At 35.1% G+C, this 19,696-nt stretch overlaps 2 pseudogenes; both read right to left on the minus strand.

The window, feature by feature from the left end:
- The window catches only part of LOC149205787 (uncharacterized), a 70,528-nt pseudogene extending 68,191 nt beyond the window's left edge, over positions 1–2,337 (minus strand).
- A 600-nt stretch (positions 2,338–2,937) lies between these two features.
- The window catches only part of LOC149205788 (subtilisin-like protease SBT2.6), a 59,201-nt pseudogene continuing 42,442 nt past the window's right edge, over positions 2,938–19,696 (minus strand).

The following is a 19,696-nucleotide window of genomic DNA, read 5'->3' on the forward strand; positions in this document are numbered from 1 at the left end:
ATCTAAGCTTAGGTGGACAGTCTCCACTAGTAGCGTGCGAGATAGGGAACCATTTGACAACAGAAATTTTAAAGCAGCTATAGCCCATTTGGTCACCTATAGCAATCTTATTTTGAGAGAAGGACCTTATTGGTTAGGATGTCAGTTTCGGAGCCCCATTATTTGGTATCCTCCTAAAGGTTATTGGGTTATCTACAAATTGCCTAAAGGAAAGGAAGGGCCTGCCTTTGTGCTCCTGGCTCAACATCATGGTTTTAGACAAATTTTTTACGCTCCCTCTCTAGCCTACTCTTTAACTGCACTACATAAGAACTACTTACTCTTCATGAGGACATGAAATAGCGTAAGCAGGGGAGTATGTTGAGTTACGAAATGGGTATGTATTTACTCTTAATTTCATTACCTTTTTCTTGTTTTCTTATCTCTTTCATATCTTAATACGCTAACATATTGATGGATTATGATAAGAAATGGATGAACTGTTCTCATTTAAGATTTAGTCATCTCAACTAACTTTACTCCTCTTTATGCAGAAAAACGATGAAAGGAACAGTTGTTGTTCCCTAACGATGGAACAACATAAACCAACAAAGGAAGAATGGAACACGTCGATTGCGGACAGGTCGGAGGATGAATAAGGAGGATCGGCATGAAATAGGAAGGGTGTATGAAGATAACATTAAGATGAAAATACCTCAGGATCGGGAGATCTTGAGGGATCGCATTTATCTTTAACCTCTTTCTGACCATAAAAGAAAATGCTTGTAGGAGGAAAGGGGAGGAACCTCTCTTATTTCAAATTGTAATTTTAATTTACAGAATCGTGCTGTTGGAGAACACGATCATATTGTAATGCTACTTAGGTTCAATGATTAATAAATAATTGATGTTGTTGTTCATTCGTATTCTCTGAAGTAGCTCAGCAATGTTCGCTGGTGGCTAAGGGCCCGACCTCTGGTGGATTAAATTGCTTCCTTGTGTTATATATTTCTAATTCTCGCAAGTTTGATTGGTAGGATCATTTTCCCATTTTTTGTGAGTTTATCTTATTCGCTATTTACAGCTTTCCTGTATTGAAGTAGTACATTTTCTTTACATATTTTACAACATTATCGTTTGATTCGATTTACGCTTATTGCAGAGTAAATTATTTAGATAGTGAATCATATTGATTTAATCAGCTGTAAGAGTTTGGTTATCGCTATTGAACTCTCAGATTGACATCATTTCCATTTGGATTGCTTCATAGAGATTATTATCTAGATTGAATCAGCTAAGAAGAGATTGGTTATTGCTACTATGCTCTGGGTTGAGGCTATTTTTAATTGAATTGTTTGTGAGAGATTTGATTACGATTTCAGTAGAGGATTGAGTCTTGAAGCTTAGATGTCATATTTCCTCTAATAATTTCAATTTGAGTTTTATAAATGCATCCGTTTACTCTTGTATCAAAGGTTTATACTTCATTTTAAGAAACATTACTCTCTGGATTCATAGCATGCACATATTGTGTACACTCTTGGAATAAAAGGACTTGCATGGGTTGATGATTAATGTGGGGTAATTAGGAGTTTTAAAAGACACCTTTTATCAACCAACATTTGGAGCATTTTATCTCCCTATCGAAGATTCTTTGGTCTGTAGCTTCATCTTATAGTTGATATCATGTCCTCCTTTCAAAAAAATCCAACCAAATTAATTTTTTAGAGAATTCTATTGAACATACTGAAGATGAAGAAAATCTTGGAGTGATAGTTCTTCACATTATTTACTATATGTTTGAATTTTCTCTGAGAAAAATTGTTGAATTATAACTTAGTAATTAAATAAGAGTTCACGTCAAATTTTTTGACTCAGATATTGGCCTCTAGTGATTTTGTTTCATCAATTTTATAGATGGAAAAAGCTATCAAGAAGAACATAAGTCACTACAAGAATTATTTGTTACAAAGCATAGGAAAAAGCATTGTTTGATTAAAGCCATCTATAAAATGCTCATGAATATGCTAAATCTAAAGATACTGTATTGTTCTATTCTTAATCAGTTATTTTCCAAGACCACGGATGCAATCCTATCAACTCAGGCTCAACTGGAAGACATAATCATTATCCAACCATGCACAAAAGGCTACAATAACAAAGAAAGTGTAAGAAGGCATACGCCTATTTTTGTTCATTATGAAGATATGACATTTCACAATACTCTGCCGCAGAATAAAGTTGTGGCCTTAAATTCTTGAGTTCCTGCAATTGGTGACAAATCAAACCATCAAAAATTTGAGATAACCCTTTCAGCATTAGACAGTTTCACTTCCAAATATTTGTAGGATGATGTTTTCCTTAAATTCGTTCCAGCATCATGAAAAACGTAAAGATAAGATGAAATGTATTTTCTGAAAAATGGTTTTCAATTTTTTTAAGTTAATAAAAAATTGAAAATGGAGAAACAAAGACAAATGCAAATATCTAAAACAAGTTACAACAAACAAATGAAATGGAATTATACAATGACTACATCTCATGCTGGAATAGACAGCAAAAGGTGAGTTGAGCATTGCCCCTCATGCTTGTATCCTCAAGATCAATTCATCTCTTCAGTTCCAGAGTTCATCATAGAGCTACAACAACTCCCCTCCATGCCCAGTCCAGGTAGGCAAGATCATTTCACCAGGTTCTTCCGCTCCAAGGGTATTTCAGTCTTGAATAGTAGAAGAGCTATTGTAAAGGGTTCTTTACAAGTTACAACCCCCACTACTAGTCCAATGACCTCTTCTTAGCCTGGAGCACTCACTTGATGACATCATCAAGCTCTACATCAGGAATTTTATTGTGATTGTGAGAATTTCACACTCTTCCAGACTCAAACTCCCTTTCCCATTTCTTCAATATGTTCATATACTTCCTGTCAATTCTCTTCTACATTGTACAAGGCTTCCTTCACAGGGCATAGGTTGAATTGGTAATGCATGCAACAACATTTCTATCAATACCTGGAACTGAACAGAGAAAGCTTACATAATCTTCATAGCCTACATAAAAAATGAGGCCTGGATCAAGCGCAACCTTAGGGTTCACTGCACCACTTCCACAATCAAAGGGTGTGGCAGAAATAAGAGTTATTGGACTATCTTCTCCAGATTGATTTTGTGCTTGTAGGGGCTTCCCCATGTGGTCAACAACTGCTAATGTTATTTGTAATGTTGAATTGATGGCAGTAGGGCTCCAATCAAGATGATTATTCTTCACCAAAGCTACAATGCTAGCTATATGTGGTGTCTCCATGCTTGTCCCTGATATCATGGCAAATCCTTCTCCTTGATAATTGACTTCATCAATGCCATTAGGAGACCATGTTGCCCATATTAGAGAACCAGGAACCAGAATATCTAGCTTTAAAACCTCGGTGTCCTGCAAGCTAGAATCCTTAATATCTGGCCCTCTAGAAGAATAGAATGCTATCTAAGGACTTATACCTTGATATAGAGGCTTCAACACATTTACAATGGTACACATAGATCAAAACCTTGTGATTTGACTTGATGGGTTCCTTGTTGTTGATATTGTAGTAATCTATAAAAATCTATGTTTGATATACTTCTTTTATAACAATTCCTGGAATTCGCACTAGAACTGGGTCAAATTTAGCTCCAGGAGATGGATTCTCCACAATCATAATGAACCTAGTTACACCTAAACTCTTTGTAGTTTCTTACAGGCATCTTATAGATGCAACATCATATGCAAAGTTGTATGAATATCCACAAACTAGAATGTTCCCCTGAATCATAGTCTTGTTAAAAGTTTCAGGGTTTTGGTAGTCAGATGGACTGGATATCACATAAGAAGAATTTAGCATTGCATCAGTTCCTACAATGAGAGCGTAATGCTACAATCATCTACACCAGCTGCTACTGAAGTTATCCATGGACTAAACAATACCATTGTTTTGGGATATGGACCATTATTTCCTCCAGCTTGTGCTACAAAAACTCCTGCTTTGACAACAAAAAGAAGGGCAACATCAAAAGGATTGAGAAATGTAGCACTTTGACCATTTGGAGTATTTGGTCCAATGAAAAGGCTCAAAATGTCTACACCATCTTCAACAACCTGATCAATTGCAGCCACCACGTCTGCAATAAAACCTCCAAATTGCCTATACAAGGCCTTGTAGATAGCAATACGAGCACGAGGAGCCATGCCACTTGCCTTCCCGAATTTGTATCCATGCATCCTCACTGGCACTCCATAATTCCCTTTTGTTGTTGTAGTTGTATGACTTCCATGCCCATCCCCATCCAGAGGAGAAGAAAAATCATAAGCAGGGTTAAATGATCTTGCTGCAATCGCAACAGCTGCAAAATGCTGAGCACCAACAATCTTCCCATTACAGAAATTCCAATTAGTATTAGGGTCAACCTCGCATTTTCCTGTATAGCCGGGAATAGGTCCATAATGTGGAGAATTGTGAACTAAAAAGATTGGATGCTGAGGGTAGATCCCTGTATCAATAATGCCAATCACAACCCCTTCCCCTGCTCTCTCTTCCCCTCCTCCACTTGGCCACACTCCAGATGGAAGGCCCAAAAACTCTGGCGTGTGAGTTGTCAACCTTTTAACTTTACAATCCTTTTGGACATGTTTTACTCCTGTAATTTTCCTCAGTTTTTCTGCCTGTGCCGGAGGCATTTCCATAGCTAACGCATTGAGAGTATTACGATAGCTATAAAGTTTCTTCAATATACCAATCTCAAGACGTTACTCTAGAAGCATGCCATGATGCTTTTCCAGATGCTAAGAATAGAATTCAATAGCTTCACTTTTACTATCAAATTTCTGTATGGACACAATAATAGCCTCAAAGTCTAGTATGGATCCTCTATACCATCGATGATAAAGTCTGAAGCATGTAAGGCAAGGATCAGAAGACATGAATGGGAGGGAAATGTTTGCAAATAGGTATGAGGGAGGATGACATGTTAGTCGAGAGATGAAGAAACACACGAGTATGAAAAACTAGGCTGAAAGCAAGCTAGACAAATGGAAAATTTCTATTGGTTGGAGAGACAAACAAATAACAAAATTTAATTGGTTGGAAGGGAAAAATTCAAGCTCTCTCTCATTGGCTAGGATGCTAGGATGAACAGTGTTTTCCCACCCCGAGCCATTGGCTAGGATGCTAGGATGAACAATGTTTTCCCATCCCAAGCCACTAGCAGAGAAAACACTTTTCGATATAAAAATCATAATATTACATGTGTGTTGGTTCACCCCTTATTTTCCAATGATTACATATGTAATTTTGGTTGTACCATCAAATATTTAATTGTATTTGTATATGTTGTGTTGTCTCATCACTAAATATTTCTATATTGTTCTAGAATCTACTATACTAACAATTTAATAATCTAACAAATATATTAATGAATTGCATTTAAGGACAATGAAGGCACATCAAATTCACAGTAATAATTATGAGGGGCATCTTAAAATCTTTTGATGAATAAATGTGTATTCGTTGAATGCACATAGGCTGGTGAAATAACAGTGAAAAAATTGTATCTCAATCCTGTTATGTGTATGATACTTTAACCTCTAGATTTGAAGACCAGTTATGTGTATGATACTCTAAATATCAAATCCCAACTGGACTGGTAATTGTTGAAGAGCAGATATATGAATAGTCTGATCGACATATCTTTCCCTCTCAATCTTGTCATATTAAATGTTTTTAACGACCAGTCAATATTGATAGCAAACATTAAGGTTGGTGGTGCGTTAGTGTACCATTAAAGATTGGGTCATGCTTCTTCCAAAAGGAAGAGGCCATGTATTTGAAGAAAGCCCCTAGGATACTCTCCCTCAAATTCCCTATAGATTGTGTACTACTAGTAGTGAAGATTCAAAGGACGGGCTCCTTGATATAAATCGCAATCGATAAAAACACCCAACAAAACAAATATCAACTTACACGATGGCTCATTTGAGGAAATTAATATAAATAGATTTATTGAGTATATAACTCTCATATTTATTGTCATATACTACTATTTATGTTACTTGGGTTCAATTTAGAAGCATTTTGACTAGACTATCACAAGTTCATTATGGATGTCTTGAATATTTTGATAATTTATAATTATCATATATATAAATTTTAATTAATAATAATGTTAAAATAATTTATTATGGTGTTAAAATATTATTTAATAGTATCCATTTATTATCAAAATTGTATCTAACAAATATTTATTTTTAGAATATTTGTATTTGAATAAATTAATTATTCAAATTATATGAATTCAAGTTGCACATATAATGCTTGATAATATTACTTTTAAATAAATTTAACTATTTAAGCAAAAAAAAATATAAATTCAAATGTTCTTTAGATAAATTTAATTATTGAAATCAAATTATTTGGATTTAATCTATTTAAGGAAAAAAATTAAAGCACATCGAAATAATACTAACTTTGACATCTAGTCAAAACCTTTATGGCTTATTTTAGTCATCAAACGACAACTTTTTTTTATTGACCATGACTTATGAAGAGCACTTTTTAAAGTTATAAAATATTATTCTTAAATATTTATTTATATCTTTAAAAAAACAAATAAACATAAAACATCATTGTAGATTTTGACATTATATAATTAATTATAACTTCCTTTTTTTATAATCTCTTGCTTTCCAATTTTACTACTTTTTCTTCTAGTTTTTATTTGAACGTTGCCTCTTGGATTTTCATTTACGTGCAAATTAAATATATTCAACCAATAACAACATGATACTGGGAAAATTATTTTTTCCAAGTTAATAAAGCATTGGTACTAGCTAGAGCTATGAAATATTATTTTTTTAATAAATATTTATATGGTTAAATCAAAATTTCAATTTTTTGAATAAGTAATTTGTAAAATTAAAAAATAGTTAAATTTAAGACTCAATTAATTAGTAAATAAATTTAATTTTAATTATTTTTAATTAATATAAATTTTATCAAAAGATTATGTTTTATTTAATTAGTGAAAACAATAATTATGAAATTATGTTTTTAGAGAATTTGGTTTAACTAAAATCAATACAAATAATAAGAATTTCCCATACATATATATTTATATTTGAAATTAAGTTAAATAGGTTTTCAATTAGTTTGGATTTAATGCTCAAAGTTGAAGAGTTGTTTTCTCATTGGTTTCTCATGTATACATCATTTATATAGGCTTCCATTTTGTCAAATCTTCATAGTCTTTTACTTTAACTTAGCTATATTTAAACTAGGCCACAGGCACTAGTATGGAGCTTGTTGTTAATTATAAAAAATGATTTAAACATATATATTTTAAAAAATATGTTACAATATTCTTAATCATGGAGATTCATCTCAGGTTTATTGTTAAAATTTTAATAAAATTAACCAACTTTGTTAATATATTATTAACTTGTAAATAATCTTTTTTATAATACCATGAGTTAATATCATAACTTATCAATACTATAAATTCAATATGACATATTGATATGTCATTTTCCTTATTTAATTTAACATAAATTAATCGAAGCATCAAATTTTATCTGTCGACGCATTTAGAACCATCTAGTGTGGTTCATCATCAGGACAACATAGAGAATCAGATCATGACATCAGATTAAATAGGAACCATCTAACGTGATTCATCATGAGGACAAGATGGAGAATCAAATCATGACATCAGATTAAATAGTGTCAGTGATGAAGAGAATTAATTTTTGAACATTAAAATTTAATAGTGTGTTTTGATTAGAAATTATTATTTATTAATGTAAATATTTTCATATAACGAAAGCAACGGTTAGAGTCTCCTTGTTAACTGATTTTTTTTATTAAATTATAATTCCATAAATCAAAATATTTTGGTCATATATAATACATTGAAGTCAAAATTGGATAAAGTAAGGTCCAATTGTCATGTACCTCTTTTAACACAAGTTTTTTTTTTCTTAATTTAATTACCCAACACTGGCTCATATATAATGCACCCATCTTTCTTTTCCTTCATTACTCCACTTTCTCTTTTATAATGATCAACATATCATCTTACCTTTGTATGACATAGCCTTACAACTTAATTTATTAGTTTTGAGATAGTCATCTTCTCCTTTTCTACATATAGAGAACTTATACTAACTCTCAGCTCCCTATGAACGTCAAGTAAGGTAGTACCACTGGAATATATGATATGGATTGGTCGTGACTACATTAAGTCCCTTAGATATATATATACATATATATATATATATATATATATAGAGAGAGAGAGAGAGATATATATATATATATATATATATATATATATATAGAGAGAGAGAGAGAGAGAGAGAGAGAGAGAGAGAGAGAGAGAGAGAGATATGTTTACACCTCTTGATACTGTAACAATGGGTTCACTTTGGATTAACTCTTATATATTATGTCTTATACATTTATTCCTAAATCCCACTTATGATTTCAATTTTACTCATGATACCTTCACCTTTGTATTTACAGAAGGTGTGATGATTCGGTGTGAGTGTCCTCAATTTAATGACTTATATTGTCCCTTTCTACCATTTGTGTTGATGGTACCCAGGGTTGTACCAATTTCAAATTGGGCATACATTCGGTATGCGTATATACTTGAAAATATGAACTTTACTCCATTATTTATTTCAATTAAATAATATGCACAGGGTTACACATTCCTTGATTATAAAAAGGGTCTCGTTGGTCATGTGAGATCGTATACATATCATGTAATTCATTATTGCTCTCCAAAACTCCATCTATTGCATACCCCTTACTAATTAAACCCTTTTTTTGCATTAAATACCTTCATGGTCCATGGGTATGACCATTAATTGATTTCCTTGATCGACTTAACTATAACTCTAAGGTTGCTCTTAATTTACTTACTCCTTGGTACGCTCCACTTGGCCTATTGTACCCACAGCGGTATGTGAGATAGGCAGTCTGTTTGACACTGTAACCAATCTAATTTCTCCAAGTGCTCTTTTTCCATGCATTGTTCACATGGGGTTTTAATGGACTCCTCACCTCCATTTCTGGTGGATGGTTCATATGGTTTGATTTAATCCAATAGTTGATATGTGCCTAAAAAAACCCTAACCGCTATTATCATTTCTCCTGGTCATGGAGAGGCGGTGCTTCTATTACTCTACCTATGGTTTCCTGGAAGGAGGTTTCTTTTGATAATAGTCAAGTTGACACATACAACATTTGTCAAATTCCTTTCACCAAATTCCTGCAATGGCGCTGCTCTATGTTCTTAGTGTCAAAACATGGAATGGGGTCCTGATAGGAATGAATAGAAGGTGCTTGGTGTCTGACCCTCCTCACTCATGTAGGAATTTCACAGACTTCCCATGCCTTCTCGATGGTAAATTATTAACGTTGGCCCTCTACTTAGGTTATTTTATCTATATCTAGTTACTTCTACAACATTCCAACAATTTATGGTAGTTGATGTTCTACCCTCCGAACTCATAGATTCCTATTTTTCTATGAGGAGGTTCTTCCTCGAATTTCTACTAGGTAAATCCTTTGAGTACGCTTTATTGAACCTTATTGGCTTCTAGGGATATGTGTTGGTCCTAGCTTCAAAATGTCGCTCGGGATTTCACATGTTTCATTAATCTGGTGACACTACACAATGATCTTAACTGGTAAAGTCTTAGTTTATTTATCTGGTAACTTTACTTTGATAATTTGGATGACTAGGCCAACAGAGTTTTAAGTTTTCTTTTCTTTCCCAATTTCATGGGTGTAGGGCCAATTTCAACCTAGAAATTCCCATCTCAAGTTCCAAAAGGCTAAGGATGCAAACAGTTTATTCCCATGCATCCCATAAAATGTATTATCTCATGTCACTATGATGTACTCTTCTCCTTCGCTTATCTACATATGTAATTTCCTAACAGACATTCCATTTTGATATATGTAGTCTAACATTGAGTTATTTCTAATGATTCCAGTTCCTTCACATAGAAAGCCCCTCAAACTAACGTTTTTTAAAGGTACCCACATCTATTTCTTCGAACTCGCACCTTATGAGTAGCTTATTTAATTGTTTCCTTTGCTTATAGTACTAATTTAGTTTCTCCATTTTGTGGCATATACAAGTATGTCATGTATGATCTTTTGGATCTTTCTCCAACTATCACTTGTAAGACTTTTCAACTAACATCCCTCATCTTATTCCAGGTCGATTCAATCCATTCATTCTAGTGATGCATTTTAGAACACTTTTCCAATTTGGAAGGGTGGTCACATTATATTGGAAATGGAATATTTTTCATCATAACTATAATGTATTTGCTTTTATTCCAAGGATGTAATACCCCGTTACATGCAGTTACCTTAATTACCACTGTATTTTGTTGTAATTCAAACTCTTCAATGTTTGTATCATCCTTTTATGTTAATCCCAGGGATGATGAATACTTCATGGGACCCCTCAAACTCCAGTTTGTCGAATTATACTTTTATCATTGTTATTTATCTACTTTCTTTCCAGTTGGAAGTAAATATAATCAGTTCGTAAGGTTGTCGAGGTTCATCTCCATGTACTGTATATATAGATATGTATGTGTGGTAATTTTTATTAAGTTGATGTGTTTCATTGCGTCATAATATTTTCGAAGTGAATGATGATCATTGTCATACCTCTCTGATTTGATTTTATTTAGCGCATGTTCACAAATTGAATTAAAGAATCTGTTGGTTATTATTACTCTGGAATGCATGCATCCCCTACCAAGATTTTGTTGCTCCTGGTATTCTGAATTATAATAATAATGTAATATTTATTTCTATGTATTGTACAATCATCAATATGATTTTTCACGCATTAACCTCATCATTTTTTAGCATGTTGTGTGCCTCTTACACCCCTTTGATTCTTGTTGTGTATTTCTCATGTTTACTATTTACTCGAAGTTTATTCTTAGATGTTACCGCAATGGAAACTCTGTTATTTTTTAATTTCTTTTGGTAACTTGTGGCTAGTATAATGACTAAAACATTTAGTCTATTGATCCACTCTTATTATATCAGTCATAGTAGAATTCATTGTCACTATTTGATACAAAATTTGTAACGAAGTGCGTTTGTCCCTATAGTTCTTTTAAACCATTCTCTGTTGCCATTCTCCTTTCATTTATGTGCTTGGCTTATTTATAAAGTTTCTTGTAAACCATAAATCACTAAATGAATTTCTACTAGGAACCAGTAGTGTACCTAGTCAGAAGAATATGGGTTCCTTAGTTGTTAATGAAATTATGGGTAATCCCGTTAGTTCCTTTCGATTTGGTTGACTACTGTAATGTTTCGATTACTACATATAATGAATTATATTCCCCTTAAAGCCATACCAGGGCTTGGAAACAACCCATCTCATAAGCTAAACTTTTGTACCCAAATCCACAGTTTCGACGTTGCTGGTATGTGGTTTCTTATATAAGGCTTATATATTTATATTCTACATCAGCCCCACATCATATTAATTCATATTCCAATATTTATTGTGACTATTATCTTCTAATAACTAGATCTATTTATCCAAACCCCATAACTATCATCAATATAATTAACCCAGTAAAAATTATCACTTCAACATAAATTTTCCTACTTTTTCACCACAGTTTCAATTTGTATATAATTTACCAAATAGAATTAAGTTACCTACATAACAGAATGTACCTGCAGGAAATTATCCATATATCCTTCATTTGTGTAGACATAAAGTTATATAGCCCTGAATTCATCTTCACAATTGGTATGTAACATAACTGTCAACTAATCGTGCGTATTCACATGCACAATTCTAGTAGCATTAACAAAACAGTTTCTATTGCTCCCTCTAAATTAATTCATCAACTTAATCAATATGGTAAGTTATGAGTTCAACTCATTAGTAAAGTTGTATGCTACTTGGGAATAGATTCTCTACTCACTTTCAACTAATTTTTTTTCTTTCTAAGTAATTCAATATAAGCAAATCATTGACATTAAGATTCACACCCTTCATTACTAAATCACTATTCCCCAAATCCCCACCTTTCTATAGAAGATTTCAATTCTTCTAAAAGGTTAGCATAAAATTATAAATAAACTCTAGAATATAACCATTACATGCGATCAGTTCAAATAATGGAATAATATTTCATAAACTTGCATCAAATCATCAATTGAAGTACTTGGGGGTTCACACCTATTGTCACCCATCCTAGAACGGTTCCCTCCAGTTCACCCCCGAGCTGAGAAGCTCTTACCCCAAGTCTCAACAACCTCTTGTTGATCCCTTTCAAAGGTATTTAATACATTTCCTTCATGATAGAGTTTCTTTTAGTTTCTCTCGCTTTTGTGCAATTCCTTATCCACTTGCCTAGGCTTTTCCATAAAACCCTACATTTCTATCCCAGGGAGATTTTATGTTTTTCCACATTTAGCATCTTTCTCCAACTAAACAACTTAATGGATATTTCTCTCCCATCCATTAAGCTTATCTATAATTTCATCTAGAATATTATCATGAAGGCATGGTAAGCATCTCATTTCTAAGTGTCTCAATCCCAAGTACATACATTCTATTTATTTATTAATAGTTATCTTATATATATATATATATTACATGGCTTTTATGCCATAACTCAATTTAACCAAACACTACTATTGCAAGGAGGGATATTACACCAATAAATAGGTAAATATTTAATTTTGAATAAAAATATAATTATATAAATATTGAGTTTGGGATAAATAGACTAAAGAAATATTTTATTTATTTATTTCCTTTTCTATTTATTAAATTTTTGAATAAAAATAAAAATAAATATGTTTAGACTAAATAAATCTATAATTAAATATTAAGATTTGAAACACATAAATAAATATTGGTTTTGATTAAACAAATAAATATTTCATTTAGTTTTGAAAGGTCAAACAATAAAAGGTGTGAATGGAAAGGAGGTCACAAGAATAAGAAGTTAAGAGAGGCAATACTATGAACTCAAAAAGAAGATAAAAGAAAACTCAAAACTCAAAAATATAAAAATGAAATAAAACAATTAAATTAATAAAATAATAAAAATAGAATATAAAAATAATAAAATAGAAATAGAATTTGATAAATCAAAATCAAGAGGAAATGGTAGGGACCCAAAAACTACTAATTTTCTAGCCATTGTCTCTATTTACATTTCTTGGCTTCCTTTCAATTTCTATGGCATCCCTAAACTTCCAGTTATGAAAATTTTCAATTTTAGAAATGACCCAAGCTTCTCCAATGCAGATGTGATGTTTCGTATTTTCTGCATGTTCTTCCAAATCTAAGGAGTAAGTTTTCCCACGTTTGATGTCGGTTGTGCACTCTTGAATCCTTTGATTAATTGAGCGGCCTCTTTCACCAATGTAGGGGTTCCCGCAAGAAAATGGGATTGCGTAAACACCTTTCATATTCTTTGGGTCAATTGGGTATTTTACAGATCTTAAGGAGATTTGAATGGTGTTTAGGGGCGTAAAGGTTGAGGGAACATTATTCTTCTTCAGGATCTTAGTAGTCTTGTGAGTGGTCCCTTGGATAAAAGGAAGATGAACCCCTAAAATTTGATCTTTGGGGTCTCTTTTAATTATAAGACTATTGCTAGCTTTAAGGAAGGCTCTAAGACCTTGGGGCCTTGTTATAGACATTTTTGGGCACTGCAACCCCAATCATATATGTCCATAAACCAAGGGCTTCTAAGTCCCTAAAAGTGTTGTTTCATGCCCTAAAGGAACAAGGTCAGCTGATTACATCATCTCCCAGAAGTTCTCCACAGGAAACTACTCAGAATTGGTCAAAACTGGACCATACAAACTGCTCAGTGCTGAGGGTGAGATGCATCTCACCTATTACACACGGGGGATGCGATGCATACTGAAAATTACTTCTATAGGGTGCGATGGACGAGAGTAGACAAATGGCAGAGGCAGTTTTCTAAGTGGATGATCTTGGAATCTTCCAGAAACTTCCCCAGGACACCTGTCTCTTTGAATTCGCCCAGGGATGAATAAGAGATCATCAATCTCCAAGTGGAATCAAGAACTATCAGAGAGAAGAAACTAATAAAAATCCCAGAAGCTGAATCACCTCCCTGCAATCATCTATATATGGATCCCTCATCCCAGAGATCTAGAGGCTGGAATTTTGTATCTTGTAAGGAAGTGCTATTGGTTTCCTGGTGGAATATCATAGTGTTGGGTGATCTAAGCTTTTCATGAGGTGAAGAAGGGCTTTCATGATGGGAGGATGACGATGGGTCAGAACAATGGGTTGTAATCCTCTCTTCTAATCTTCATATTAATAAAGCTATTCAAGTTTTCCTCCACATTCTTGTATGTTTGATAGTATATGCATTTGTGTGGTCAATATATATCTGTTCCTATATTGTTTATGATTGTAGATCTCTACACTTTGAAGGTATTATGCTGCTTTGACTTTACAGGTACTCTTTGAAGCAGAGTGGTCAAGGGAGAAGCAGCAAAGACCGGTCGGTGAGGAGAAGGAATAAGCAAAGAACCAAGCGAAGGATTGAGGTTGGTATTCTTTGATCTTCTCCTATCTACTTCTCATAAAGGAAAACGAAAGTAACTTTAATCTGTTTGTTTCTAAGATAGCTACCCATCTTAGTGGGACTAGCAGCTTTGCATAGACACTAGATTTCCCGATAACAAAATGGCAACTCCGCTAGGGAATGAATAGATTGTTTGCTTGTCTATATTTGTTTGTTTTATAAACTTACAGACGGAGCCTGAAGTCAAGCCAGCTAGCCTTCGAACTGCATTTTCTATGCAAGTGCAAAGTAGATCAATGCTGCTTCAGTCTATCTCCAGGTTTTGTTTATAAGCTGAACAATCGATTTGCAAACATCCTAATTGCCCTAGTGGTGGCTCTAGTAACCTCATTAGATCAACCCCTGTGATTTCTATTTACTGACTACCATTAGCTCGGCCTAAATCCCTGAACTAAGCTGCAAATTGTGACCAAGAACCAAGTTGAAGTCTCGTCCTTGGACCATCGCACTTTCTCCTCTTGGGAATCTGGATGCATCGCACCTCCCATGTGTAGTAGGTGCACTGCATCGCACTTTCCCTGTGTTGCAGGTGCGCTGATCAGATAAAACCTCTTCTGCTCTCAGATTTTGGTTTCTGTGTTCACTCTCTTTAGCTTTATTTAGGAGTTTTGCTGTCTGTGATCAGTATACCACTGTGGAAACTCCCTTCCTTTACATGATTCTGCCTCCATAGTACAAAGAATTGTGAATTTTTTTATGTATTATGCACCATTTATAGTTCTCTTTTACAAAAAGCAACGTAATCAAATTGTCGTCTATTGATTTGGAAGTGTCGCAAATTTCTTTTTCAGTAAAAGAAAAGAATTCTATTGTTCTGGATGGTCGATTATATAGTTACTCTTGTATTTTATTTGAATTAGTAGTTTTTCAAGTGTCGAAAGTAGTTTTCAATTCAAAATGGCAAAGTCTCGTCATTATCTTCCTTTCATTTTTGAAGAGAAATTTGTTAGTACTATCGATTTGAAAAGATAATTCAGATTTGTACTTAGCATTCTTCTTGTCATTCACACATTAAGAAAGCTGAAAACAAATACATGCATCTGCATTTGCATTTAGACAGCTTGTTGGTTTGATTTAGGACAGTGCATCTAGTGTGTGCTCTCTACTCTATGTTGAAAGAATATCGTCTCTCTTTCTTTAGTAGCTAGGATTTTCATTGCAAAAAGAAGATGAAACGATTGTTTATCATCTTAGATTGCATTTTAGGAATTGTACATCTACATCACGCGGTGAACCTGAAAGGAAAATTTCTTAAGAAAGATCAACTGTAAAATAAATTCAATGAACATAAAAACACTTTGGAACCTAACGCACAACATCTAGAAGTCTATGCTAGAGACGTATTCCGGCGTCGTAAAGCTTGGTAACTATCGCTTTCATTGTTGGTTGGGTGATTCCTCCTCTTTGAGACAACAAGTGCCAGTACGGACTTGTGCTCCCACGTACTGTCGAGTATATATTGGGAGACCACAATAGGCTATATGCTTTATCCATAGGAAGTCGTGTCTGCCGCCCTATCGATCGCAATGCACTGAACACAACTTTTGGGAAGATTGACTGCCGTACCGTAAAAAGTATTCTGTAGTTTTGCGATTGGTTTGGTAATCCCTCTGTCTAGATTTCCAGAGTTGTCTCTTTCATTCCTTTTCAGACTCCTTAAATGAAAGGGTCCATCTGAGCACTTGTCACTTTAGGCTCATCAAAAATCGAAGGCGACTAGACTCATCTTTTGTTTTTTCTCGACTCTTAAAAATTGAAAAAACAAGTTGTGTCAAAGCGTCTAAAATTTATTTTAATTGGAATAATATCAGTATTCCTGCGTTGGTCTTAGGTTGAGGAAAATGGAGTCCACCAACCAAGGATTTCCCCTTAGAGGAAATCCTAGTCCTTTTTCCCCTTGGGGGGATGTTGGTGCACCTCATATGGCCACATTGTTGCTTCCAGGATTGACGATTGGCTTGCCAATATGGCTCTTCTCGACCTCCGTCATTTAGAACACCGTGATTCCTGAACAATCGAGTCGGCAACTAGATGATACTAAAGTTACCCCCCAACCTTCTACTTCGTCCAATTCTCCCTCTCCTCCTTCCTCTTCACTTGATGAAGCTGGTAAAGCCAAAAATCAAGTAACTAAGAAGGAGAAGAAGGGGAAAGAAAAGAAAGAGAAGAAGAAGAAGAAGCCAAAGGCAAAAAGGGGTAACCGGGCATCGTCTAGTGAAAATCCACACACTACACCGTCCAAGACTAAATCTCCATGTGTCATTTGAAAAGGGGACCACTATCTTCAAGATTGTCCTTGCATCCCTCGGATCTTAAGGGACTGGTCTCCTCATTTGCACAATCCGGTGTCATCAACCTCTGAAGATCATGCTAAAAGTGCACCATCAAATAGTGAAAGCGAAGCATTTGGATAGAAAAGGAAATGTAAATTTCCTTGTAACTGTGTGAAGGTGATCACGTTGTCCACCGTTGTCCCTTCTTAGACAAAGCTAAAAGAGTCTTGGATAACTCTCTTGCTTCACCGCTACGGCTTCCTCATGGATACAAGAATCTCTTGCCGAGTCCATCACTAGTTGAAAATCCGATTGGCACGCAATTGTGGTCGATCGAAGCATCTATCATTGAAAATAAACCCGTTGAATCCATACCAGACGAAAGTCAAAAGGTTGAGGCAGCAGTCAACCCTGTCTTGTCTTCAGAAGGTCCATCTACAGATGATACAATCACCGAAGAGAGTGAGAATGACACCGTTCAAATTCTTTTCGTAAACACAGACTCCGATGAACATGAGGGCAATCTACCCGTTCCTTTACCGCAGGAAGGAAGTTTGTTAGAGTCGTATCAGTCCGTCTATTCGGTCCCACCTCCAAGCAACCTAGTCATTTCCTTCGATTGGAATCTACTAGGCAGACCCCGTTTACCGGCTAATGTACCATTCTAAATCATTGTACAAGCTTACAAAATGGTCATGGTCGGTACCATCATAGATGAAGGGGCTTCTGTGAGTATCCTTTCCTCAACTACTTGGAAAGCGCTTGGTTCACCATCGCTTCTACCTGAGATGAGAAATCTGACAGGCTTCAACAAAGGAACTAGTTGACCGTTAGGGATCCTTCCCAATGTACCTATAATGTTGAGAAGGAAAACCGTTTATATGAACGTAATGGTAGTCCAAGGACCTCTAGATTATAATCTACTCCTTGGACATGACTATATTTATTGCATGGGAGCCATTGTCTCCTCACTCTTTCGAGTAATGTGTTTTCTGCATGAAGGCAAAGTGGTCCAGCTCATAGACCATCTTTCGTTCCCCAGCTCACACATAGCTAATAGTCAAATGCCATCCCTAAATGGTTTTTTTACGCAAGGAATGTCTCATCAATCTCCAGTTCGTCCACCTGAAGAACGCGAGTAATTTGAGGGACATGACTAAAACCCAGGGGGCATGCACCCTGGTCTGCTTCAGTAGGGAAACTTCAGGTATAGGGTAGGTTTCCGCGAAGGATATATGACTGGTCCGACGCCCGTCCATATAGGAAGAGGGAGTTAAACTAGAATAAGATACCTCCATTAAAAGGTAGGCCTTTCCCGATAGAACAAATGTTTTGTCTGCAAATTGAAGGGTAACCTAGAAACTCTACTTCGCTATACCTGGGGGCATGCAAACCTCTTGTGCACGAGTGAGAAGTGACCAGAATAACGCTAACTCTATGGTTCCGCTAACTTCAACCACCTAAGTCGGGTGAGTGGTCAAATCGACTGTTCATCTTCGCTGGGGCCAAATGGCACCAACAAAGTAAAGGAAAAATTTTCCTACCTAACCTTGGTAGTGATCTTGGTAGTTAAGTAGAGGAGCATAGTTGGTCGTTCCTAGCTTGCATACGAGAGGCAACAGAGCAGAGCTTCGAAAGGTGCAAGCTCCATAAAAATGGAATCTATCGATGAGATGTCCTCATTATATGACTGGCACGAGCAATTTTTATGTGAAGTTCAAGCTCGTTAAAAATTAAACCTAAGCAATGAGAACATGTTTCCCCAAGAGTTTAAGCTCATTAAAAAATAAACCAATTTCCGGTAAATAACCATTGTGAATGCATTATCATTAGCTTTTGAGCCTTGGTCATGTTCTCATCATCACCTCCATTCTGTTTTAGCTAATCATTCACCTCCATTTGATTGTTTACCCCTTTTTGAGGAACAGCTACGAAGAGAGATCCTGTTAGCCATCCTTGTGACACTGCCGTGATTGGAAAATTCCAAACCTTACCTGGAATCAGTTGCTACCTGAAATTATCACTCGTTCCTCAAAAAACGAGTCTCCTTTAAGCTCTTTTCGTCTGACTCGTAAAATATGAAAAGATTGCTAAGAAGTTGGCCTCTCCAGCTCGTTCAAGCTACCAGGAGTGCTATCCCTCCTCTAGATTTTAATCTTTTTGGACCTGAGGGATTATTACACAAAAAGATCGAGCACTTGTTTTGTTCGGCTCGTTAAAATTATCGAAAATTCAACCCTTTTGTATTATTTTATACTTTTTTGGACTTAAGGGATTATATGACGAAAATGGATTATTGGAGTTTCCTTTACGTCCCTTTCAGAATCTCTATAATTGAAATGGACCGAGTTATCTTTGTCGTTAAACTTGTTAAAACCAATAGCGACAAACTTGTCCATATAGACAAGAATGAGTTTCACTATCGCTAGGCGTGTTAAAACATAGCGACGGGTTTGCCCGAAGGGCAAATTATAGAACAAGCATATGTTATCCTCCTCAAGCTTGATAAAAATAAAGAGGTACTGGTCAGCAATGACTGGGGAAAAATTGGGAAGAAAACTTGAAGAAACTTTATTGGTAGCAAAGTCGCTCTTGAACATGACACTTTCACTCCATGTCTGAGTCGGGTTGGGTTATTCCGTTCACCGGTCGTATTACCATTAGTCCATCATACCATCCATCTTTGGAGTTAATGCTACCAATCCATCTCAAGTGTTACTAATATGTTCAAGAGAAGTCAATCAGAGAATTCACCAACCCCTCTTGTGTCTCAT

Source organism: Pinus tabuliformis, chromosome 1_2 (assembly GCF_031772625.1).
Source record: "Pinus tabuliformis cultivar Carrire ecotype Pingquan chromosome 1_2, CPIR1, whole genome shotgun sequence".
Classification (NCBI taxonomy): Eukaryota; Viridiplantae; Streptophyta; class Pinopsida; order Pinales; family Pinaceae; genus Pinus; species Pinus tabuliformis.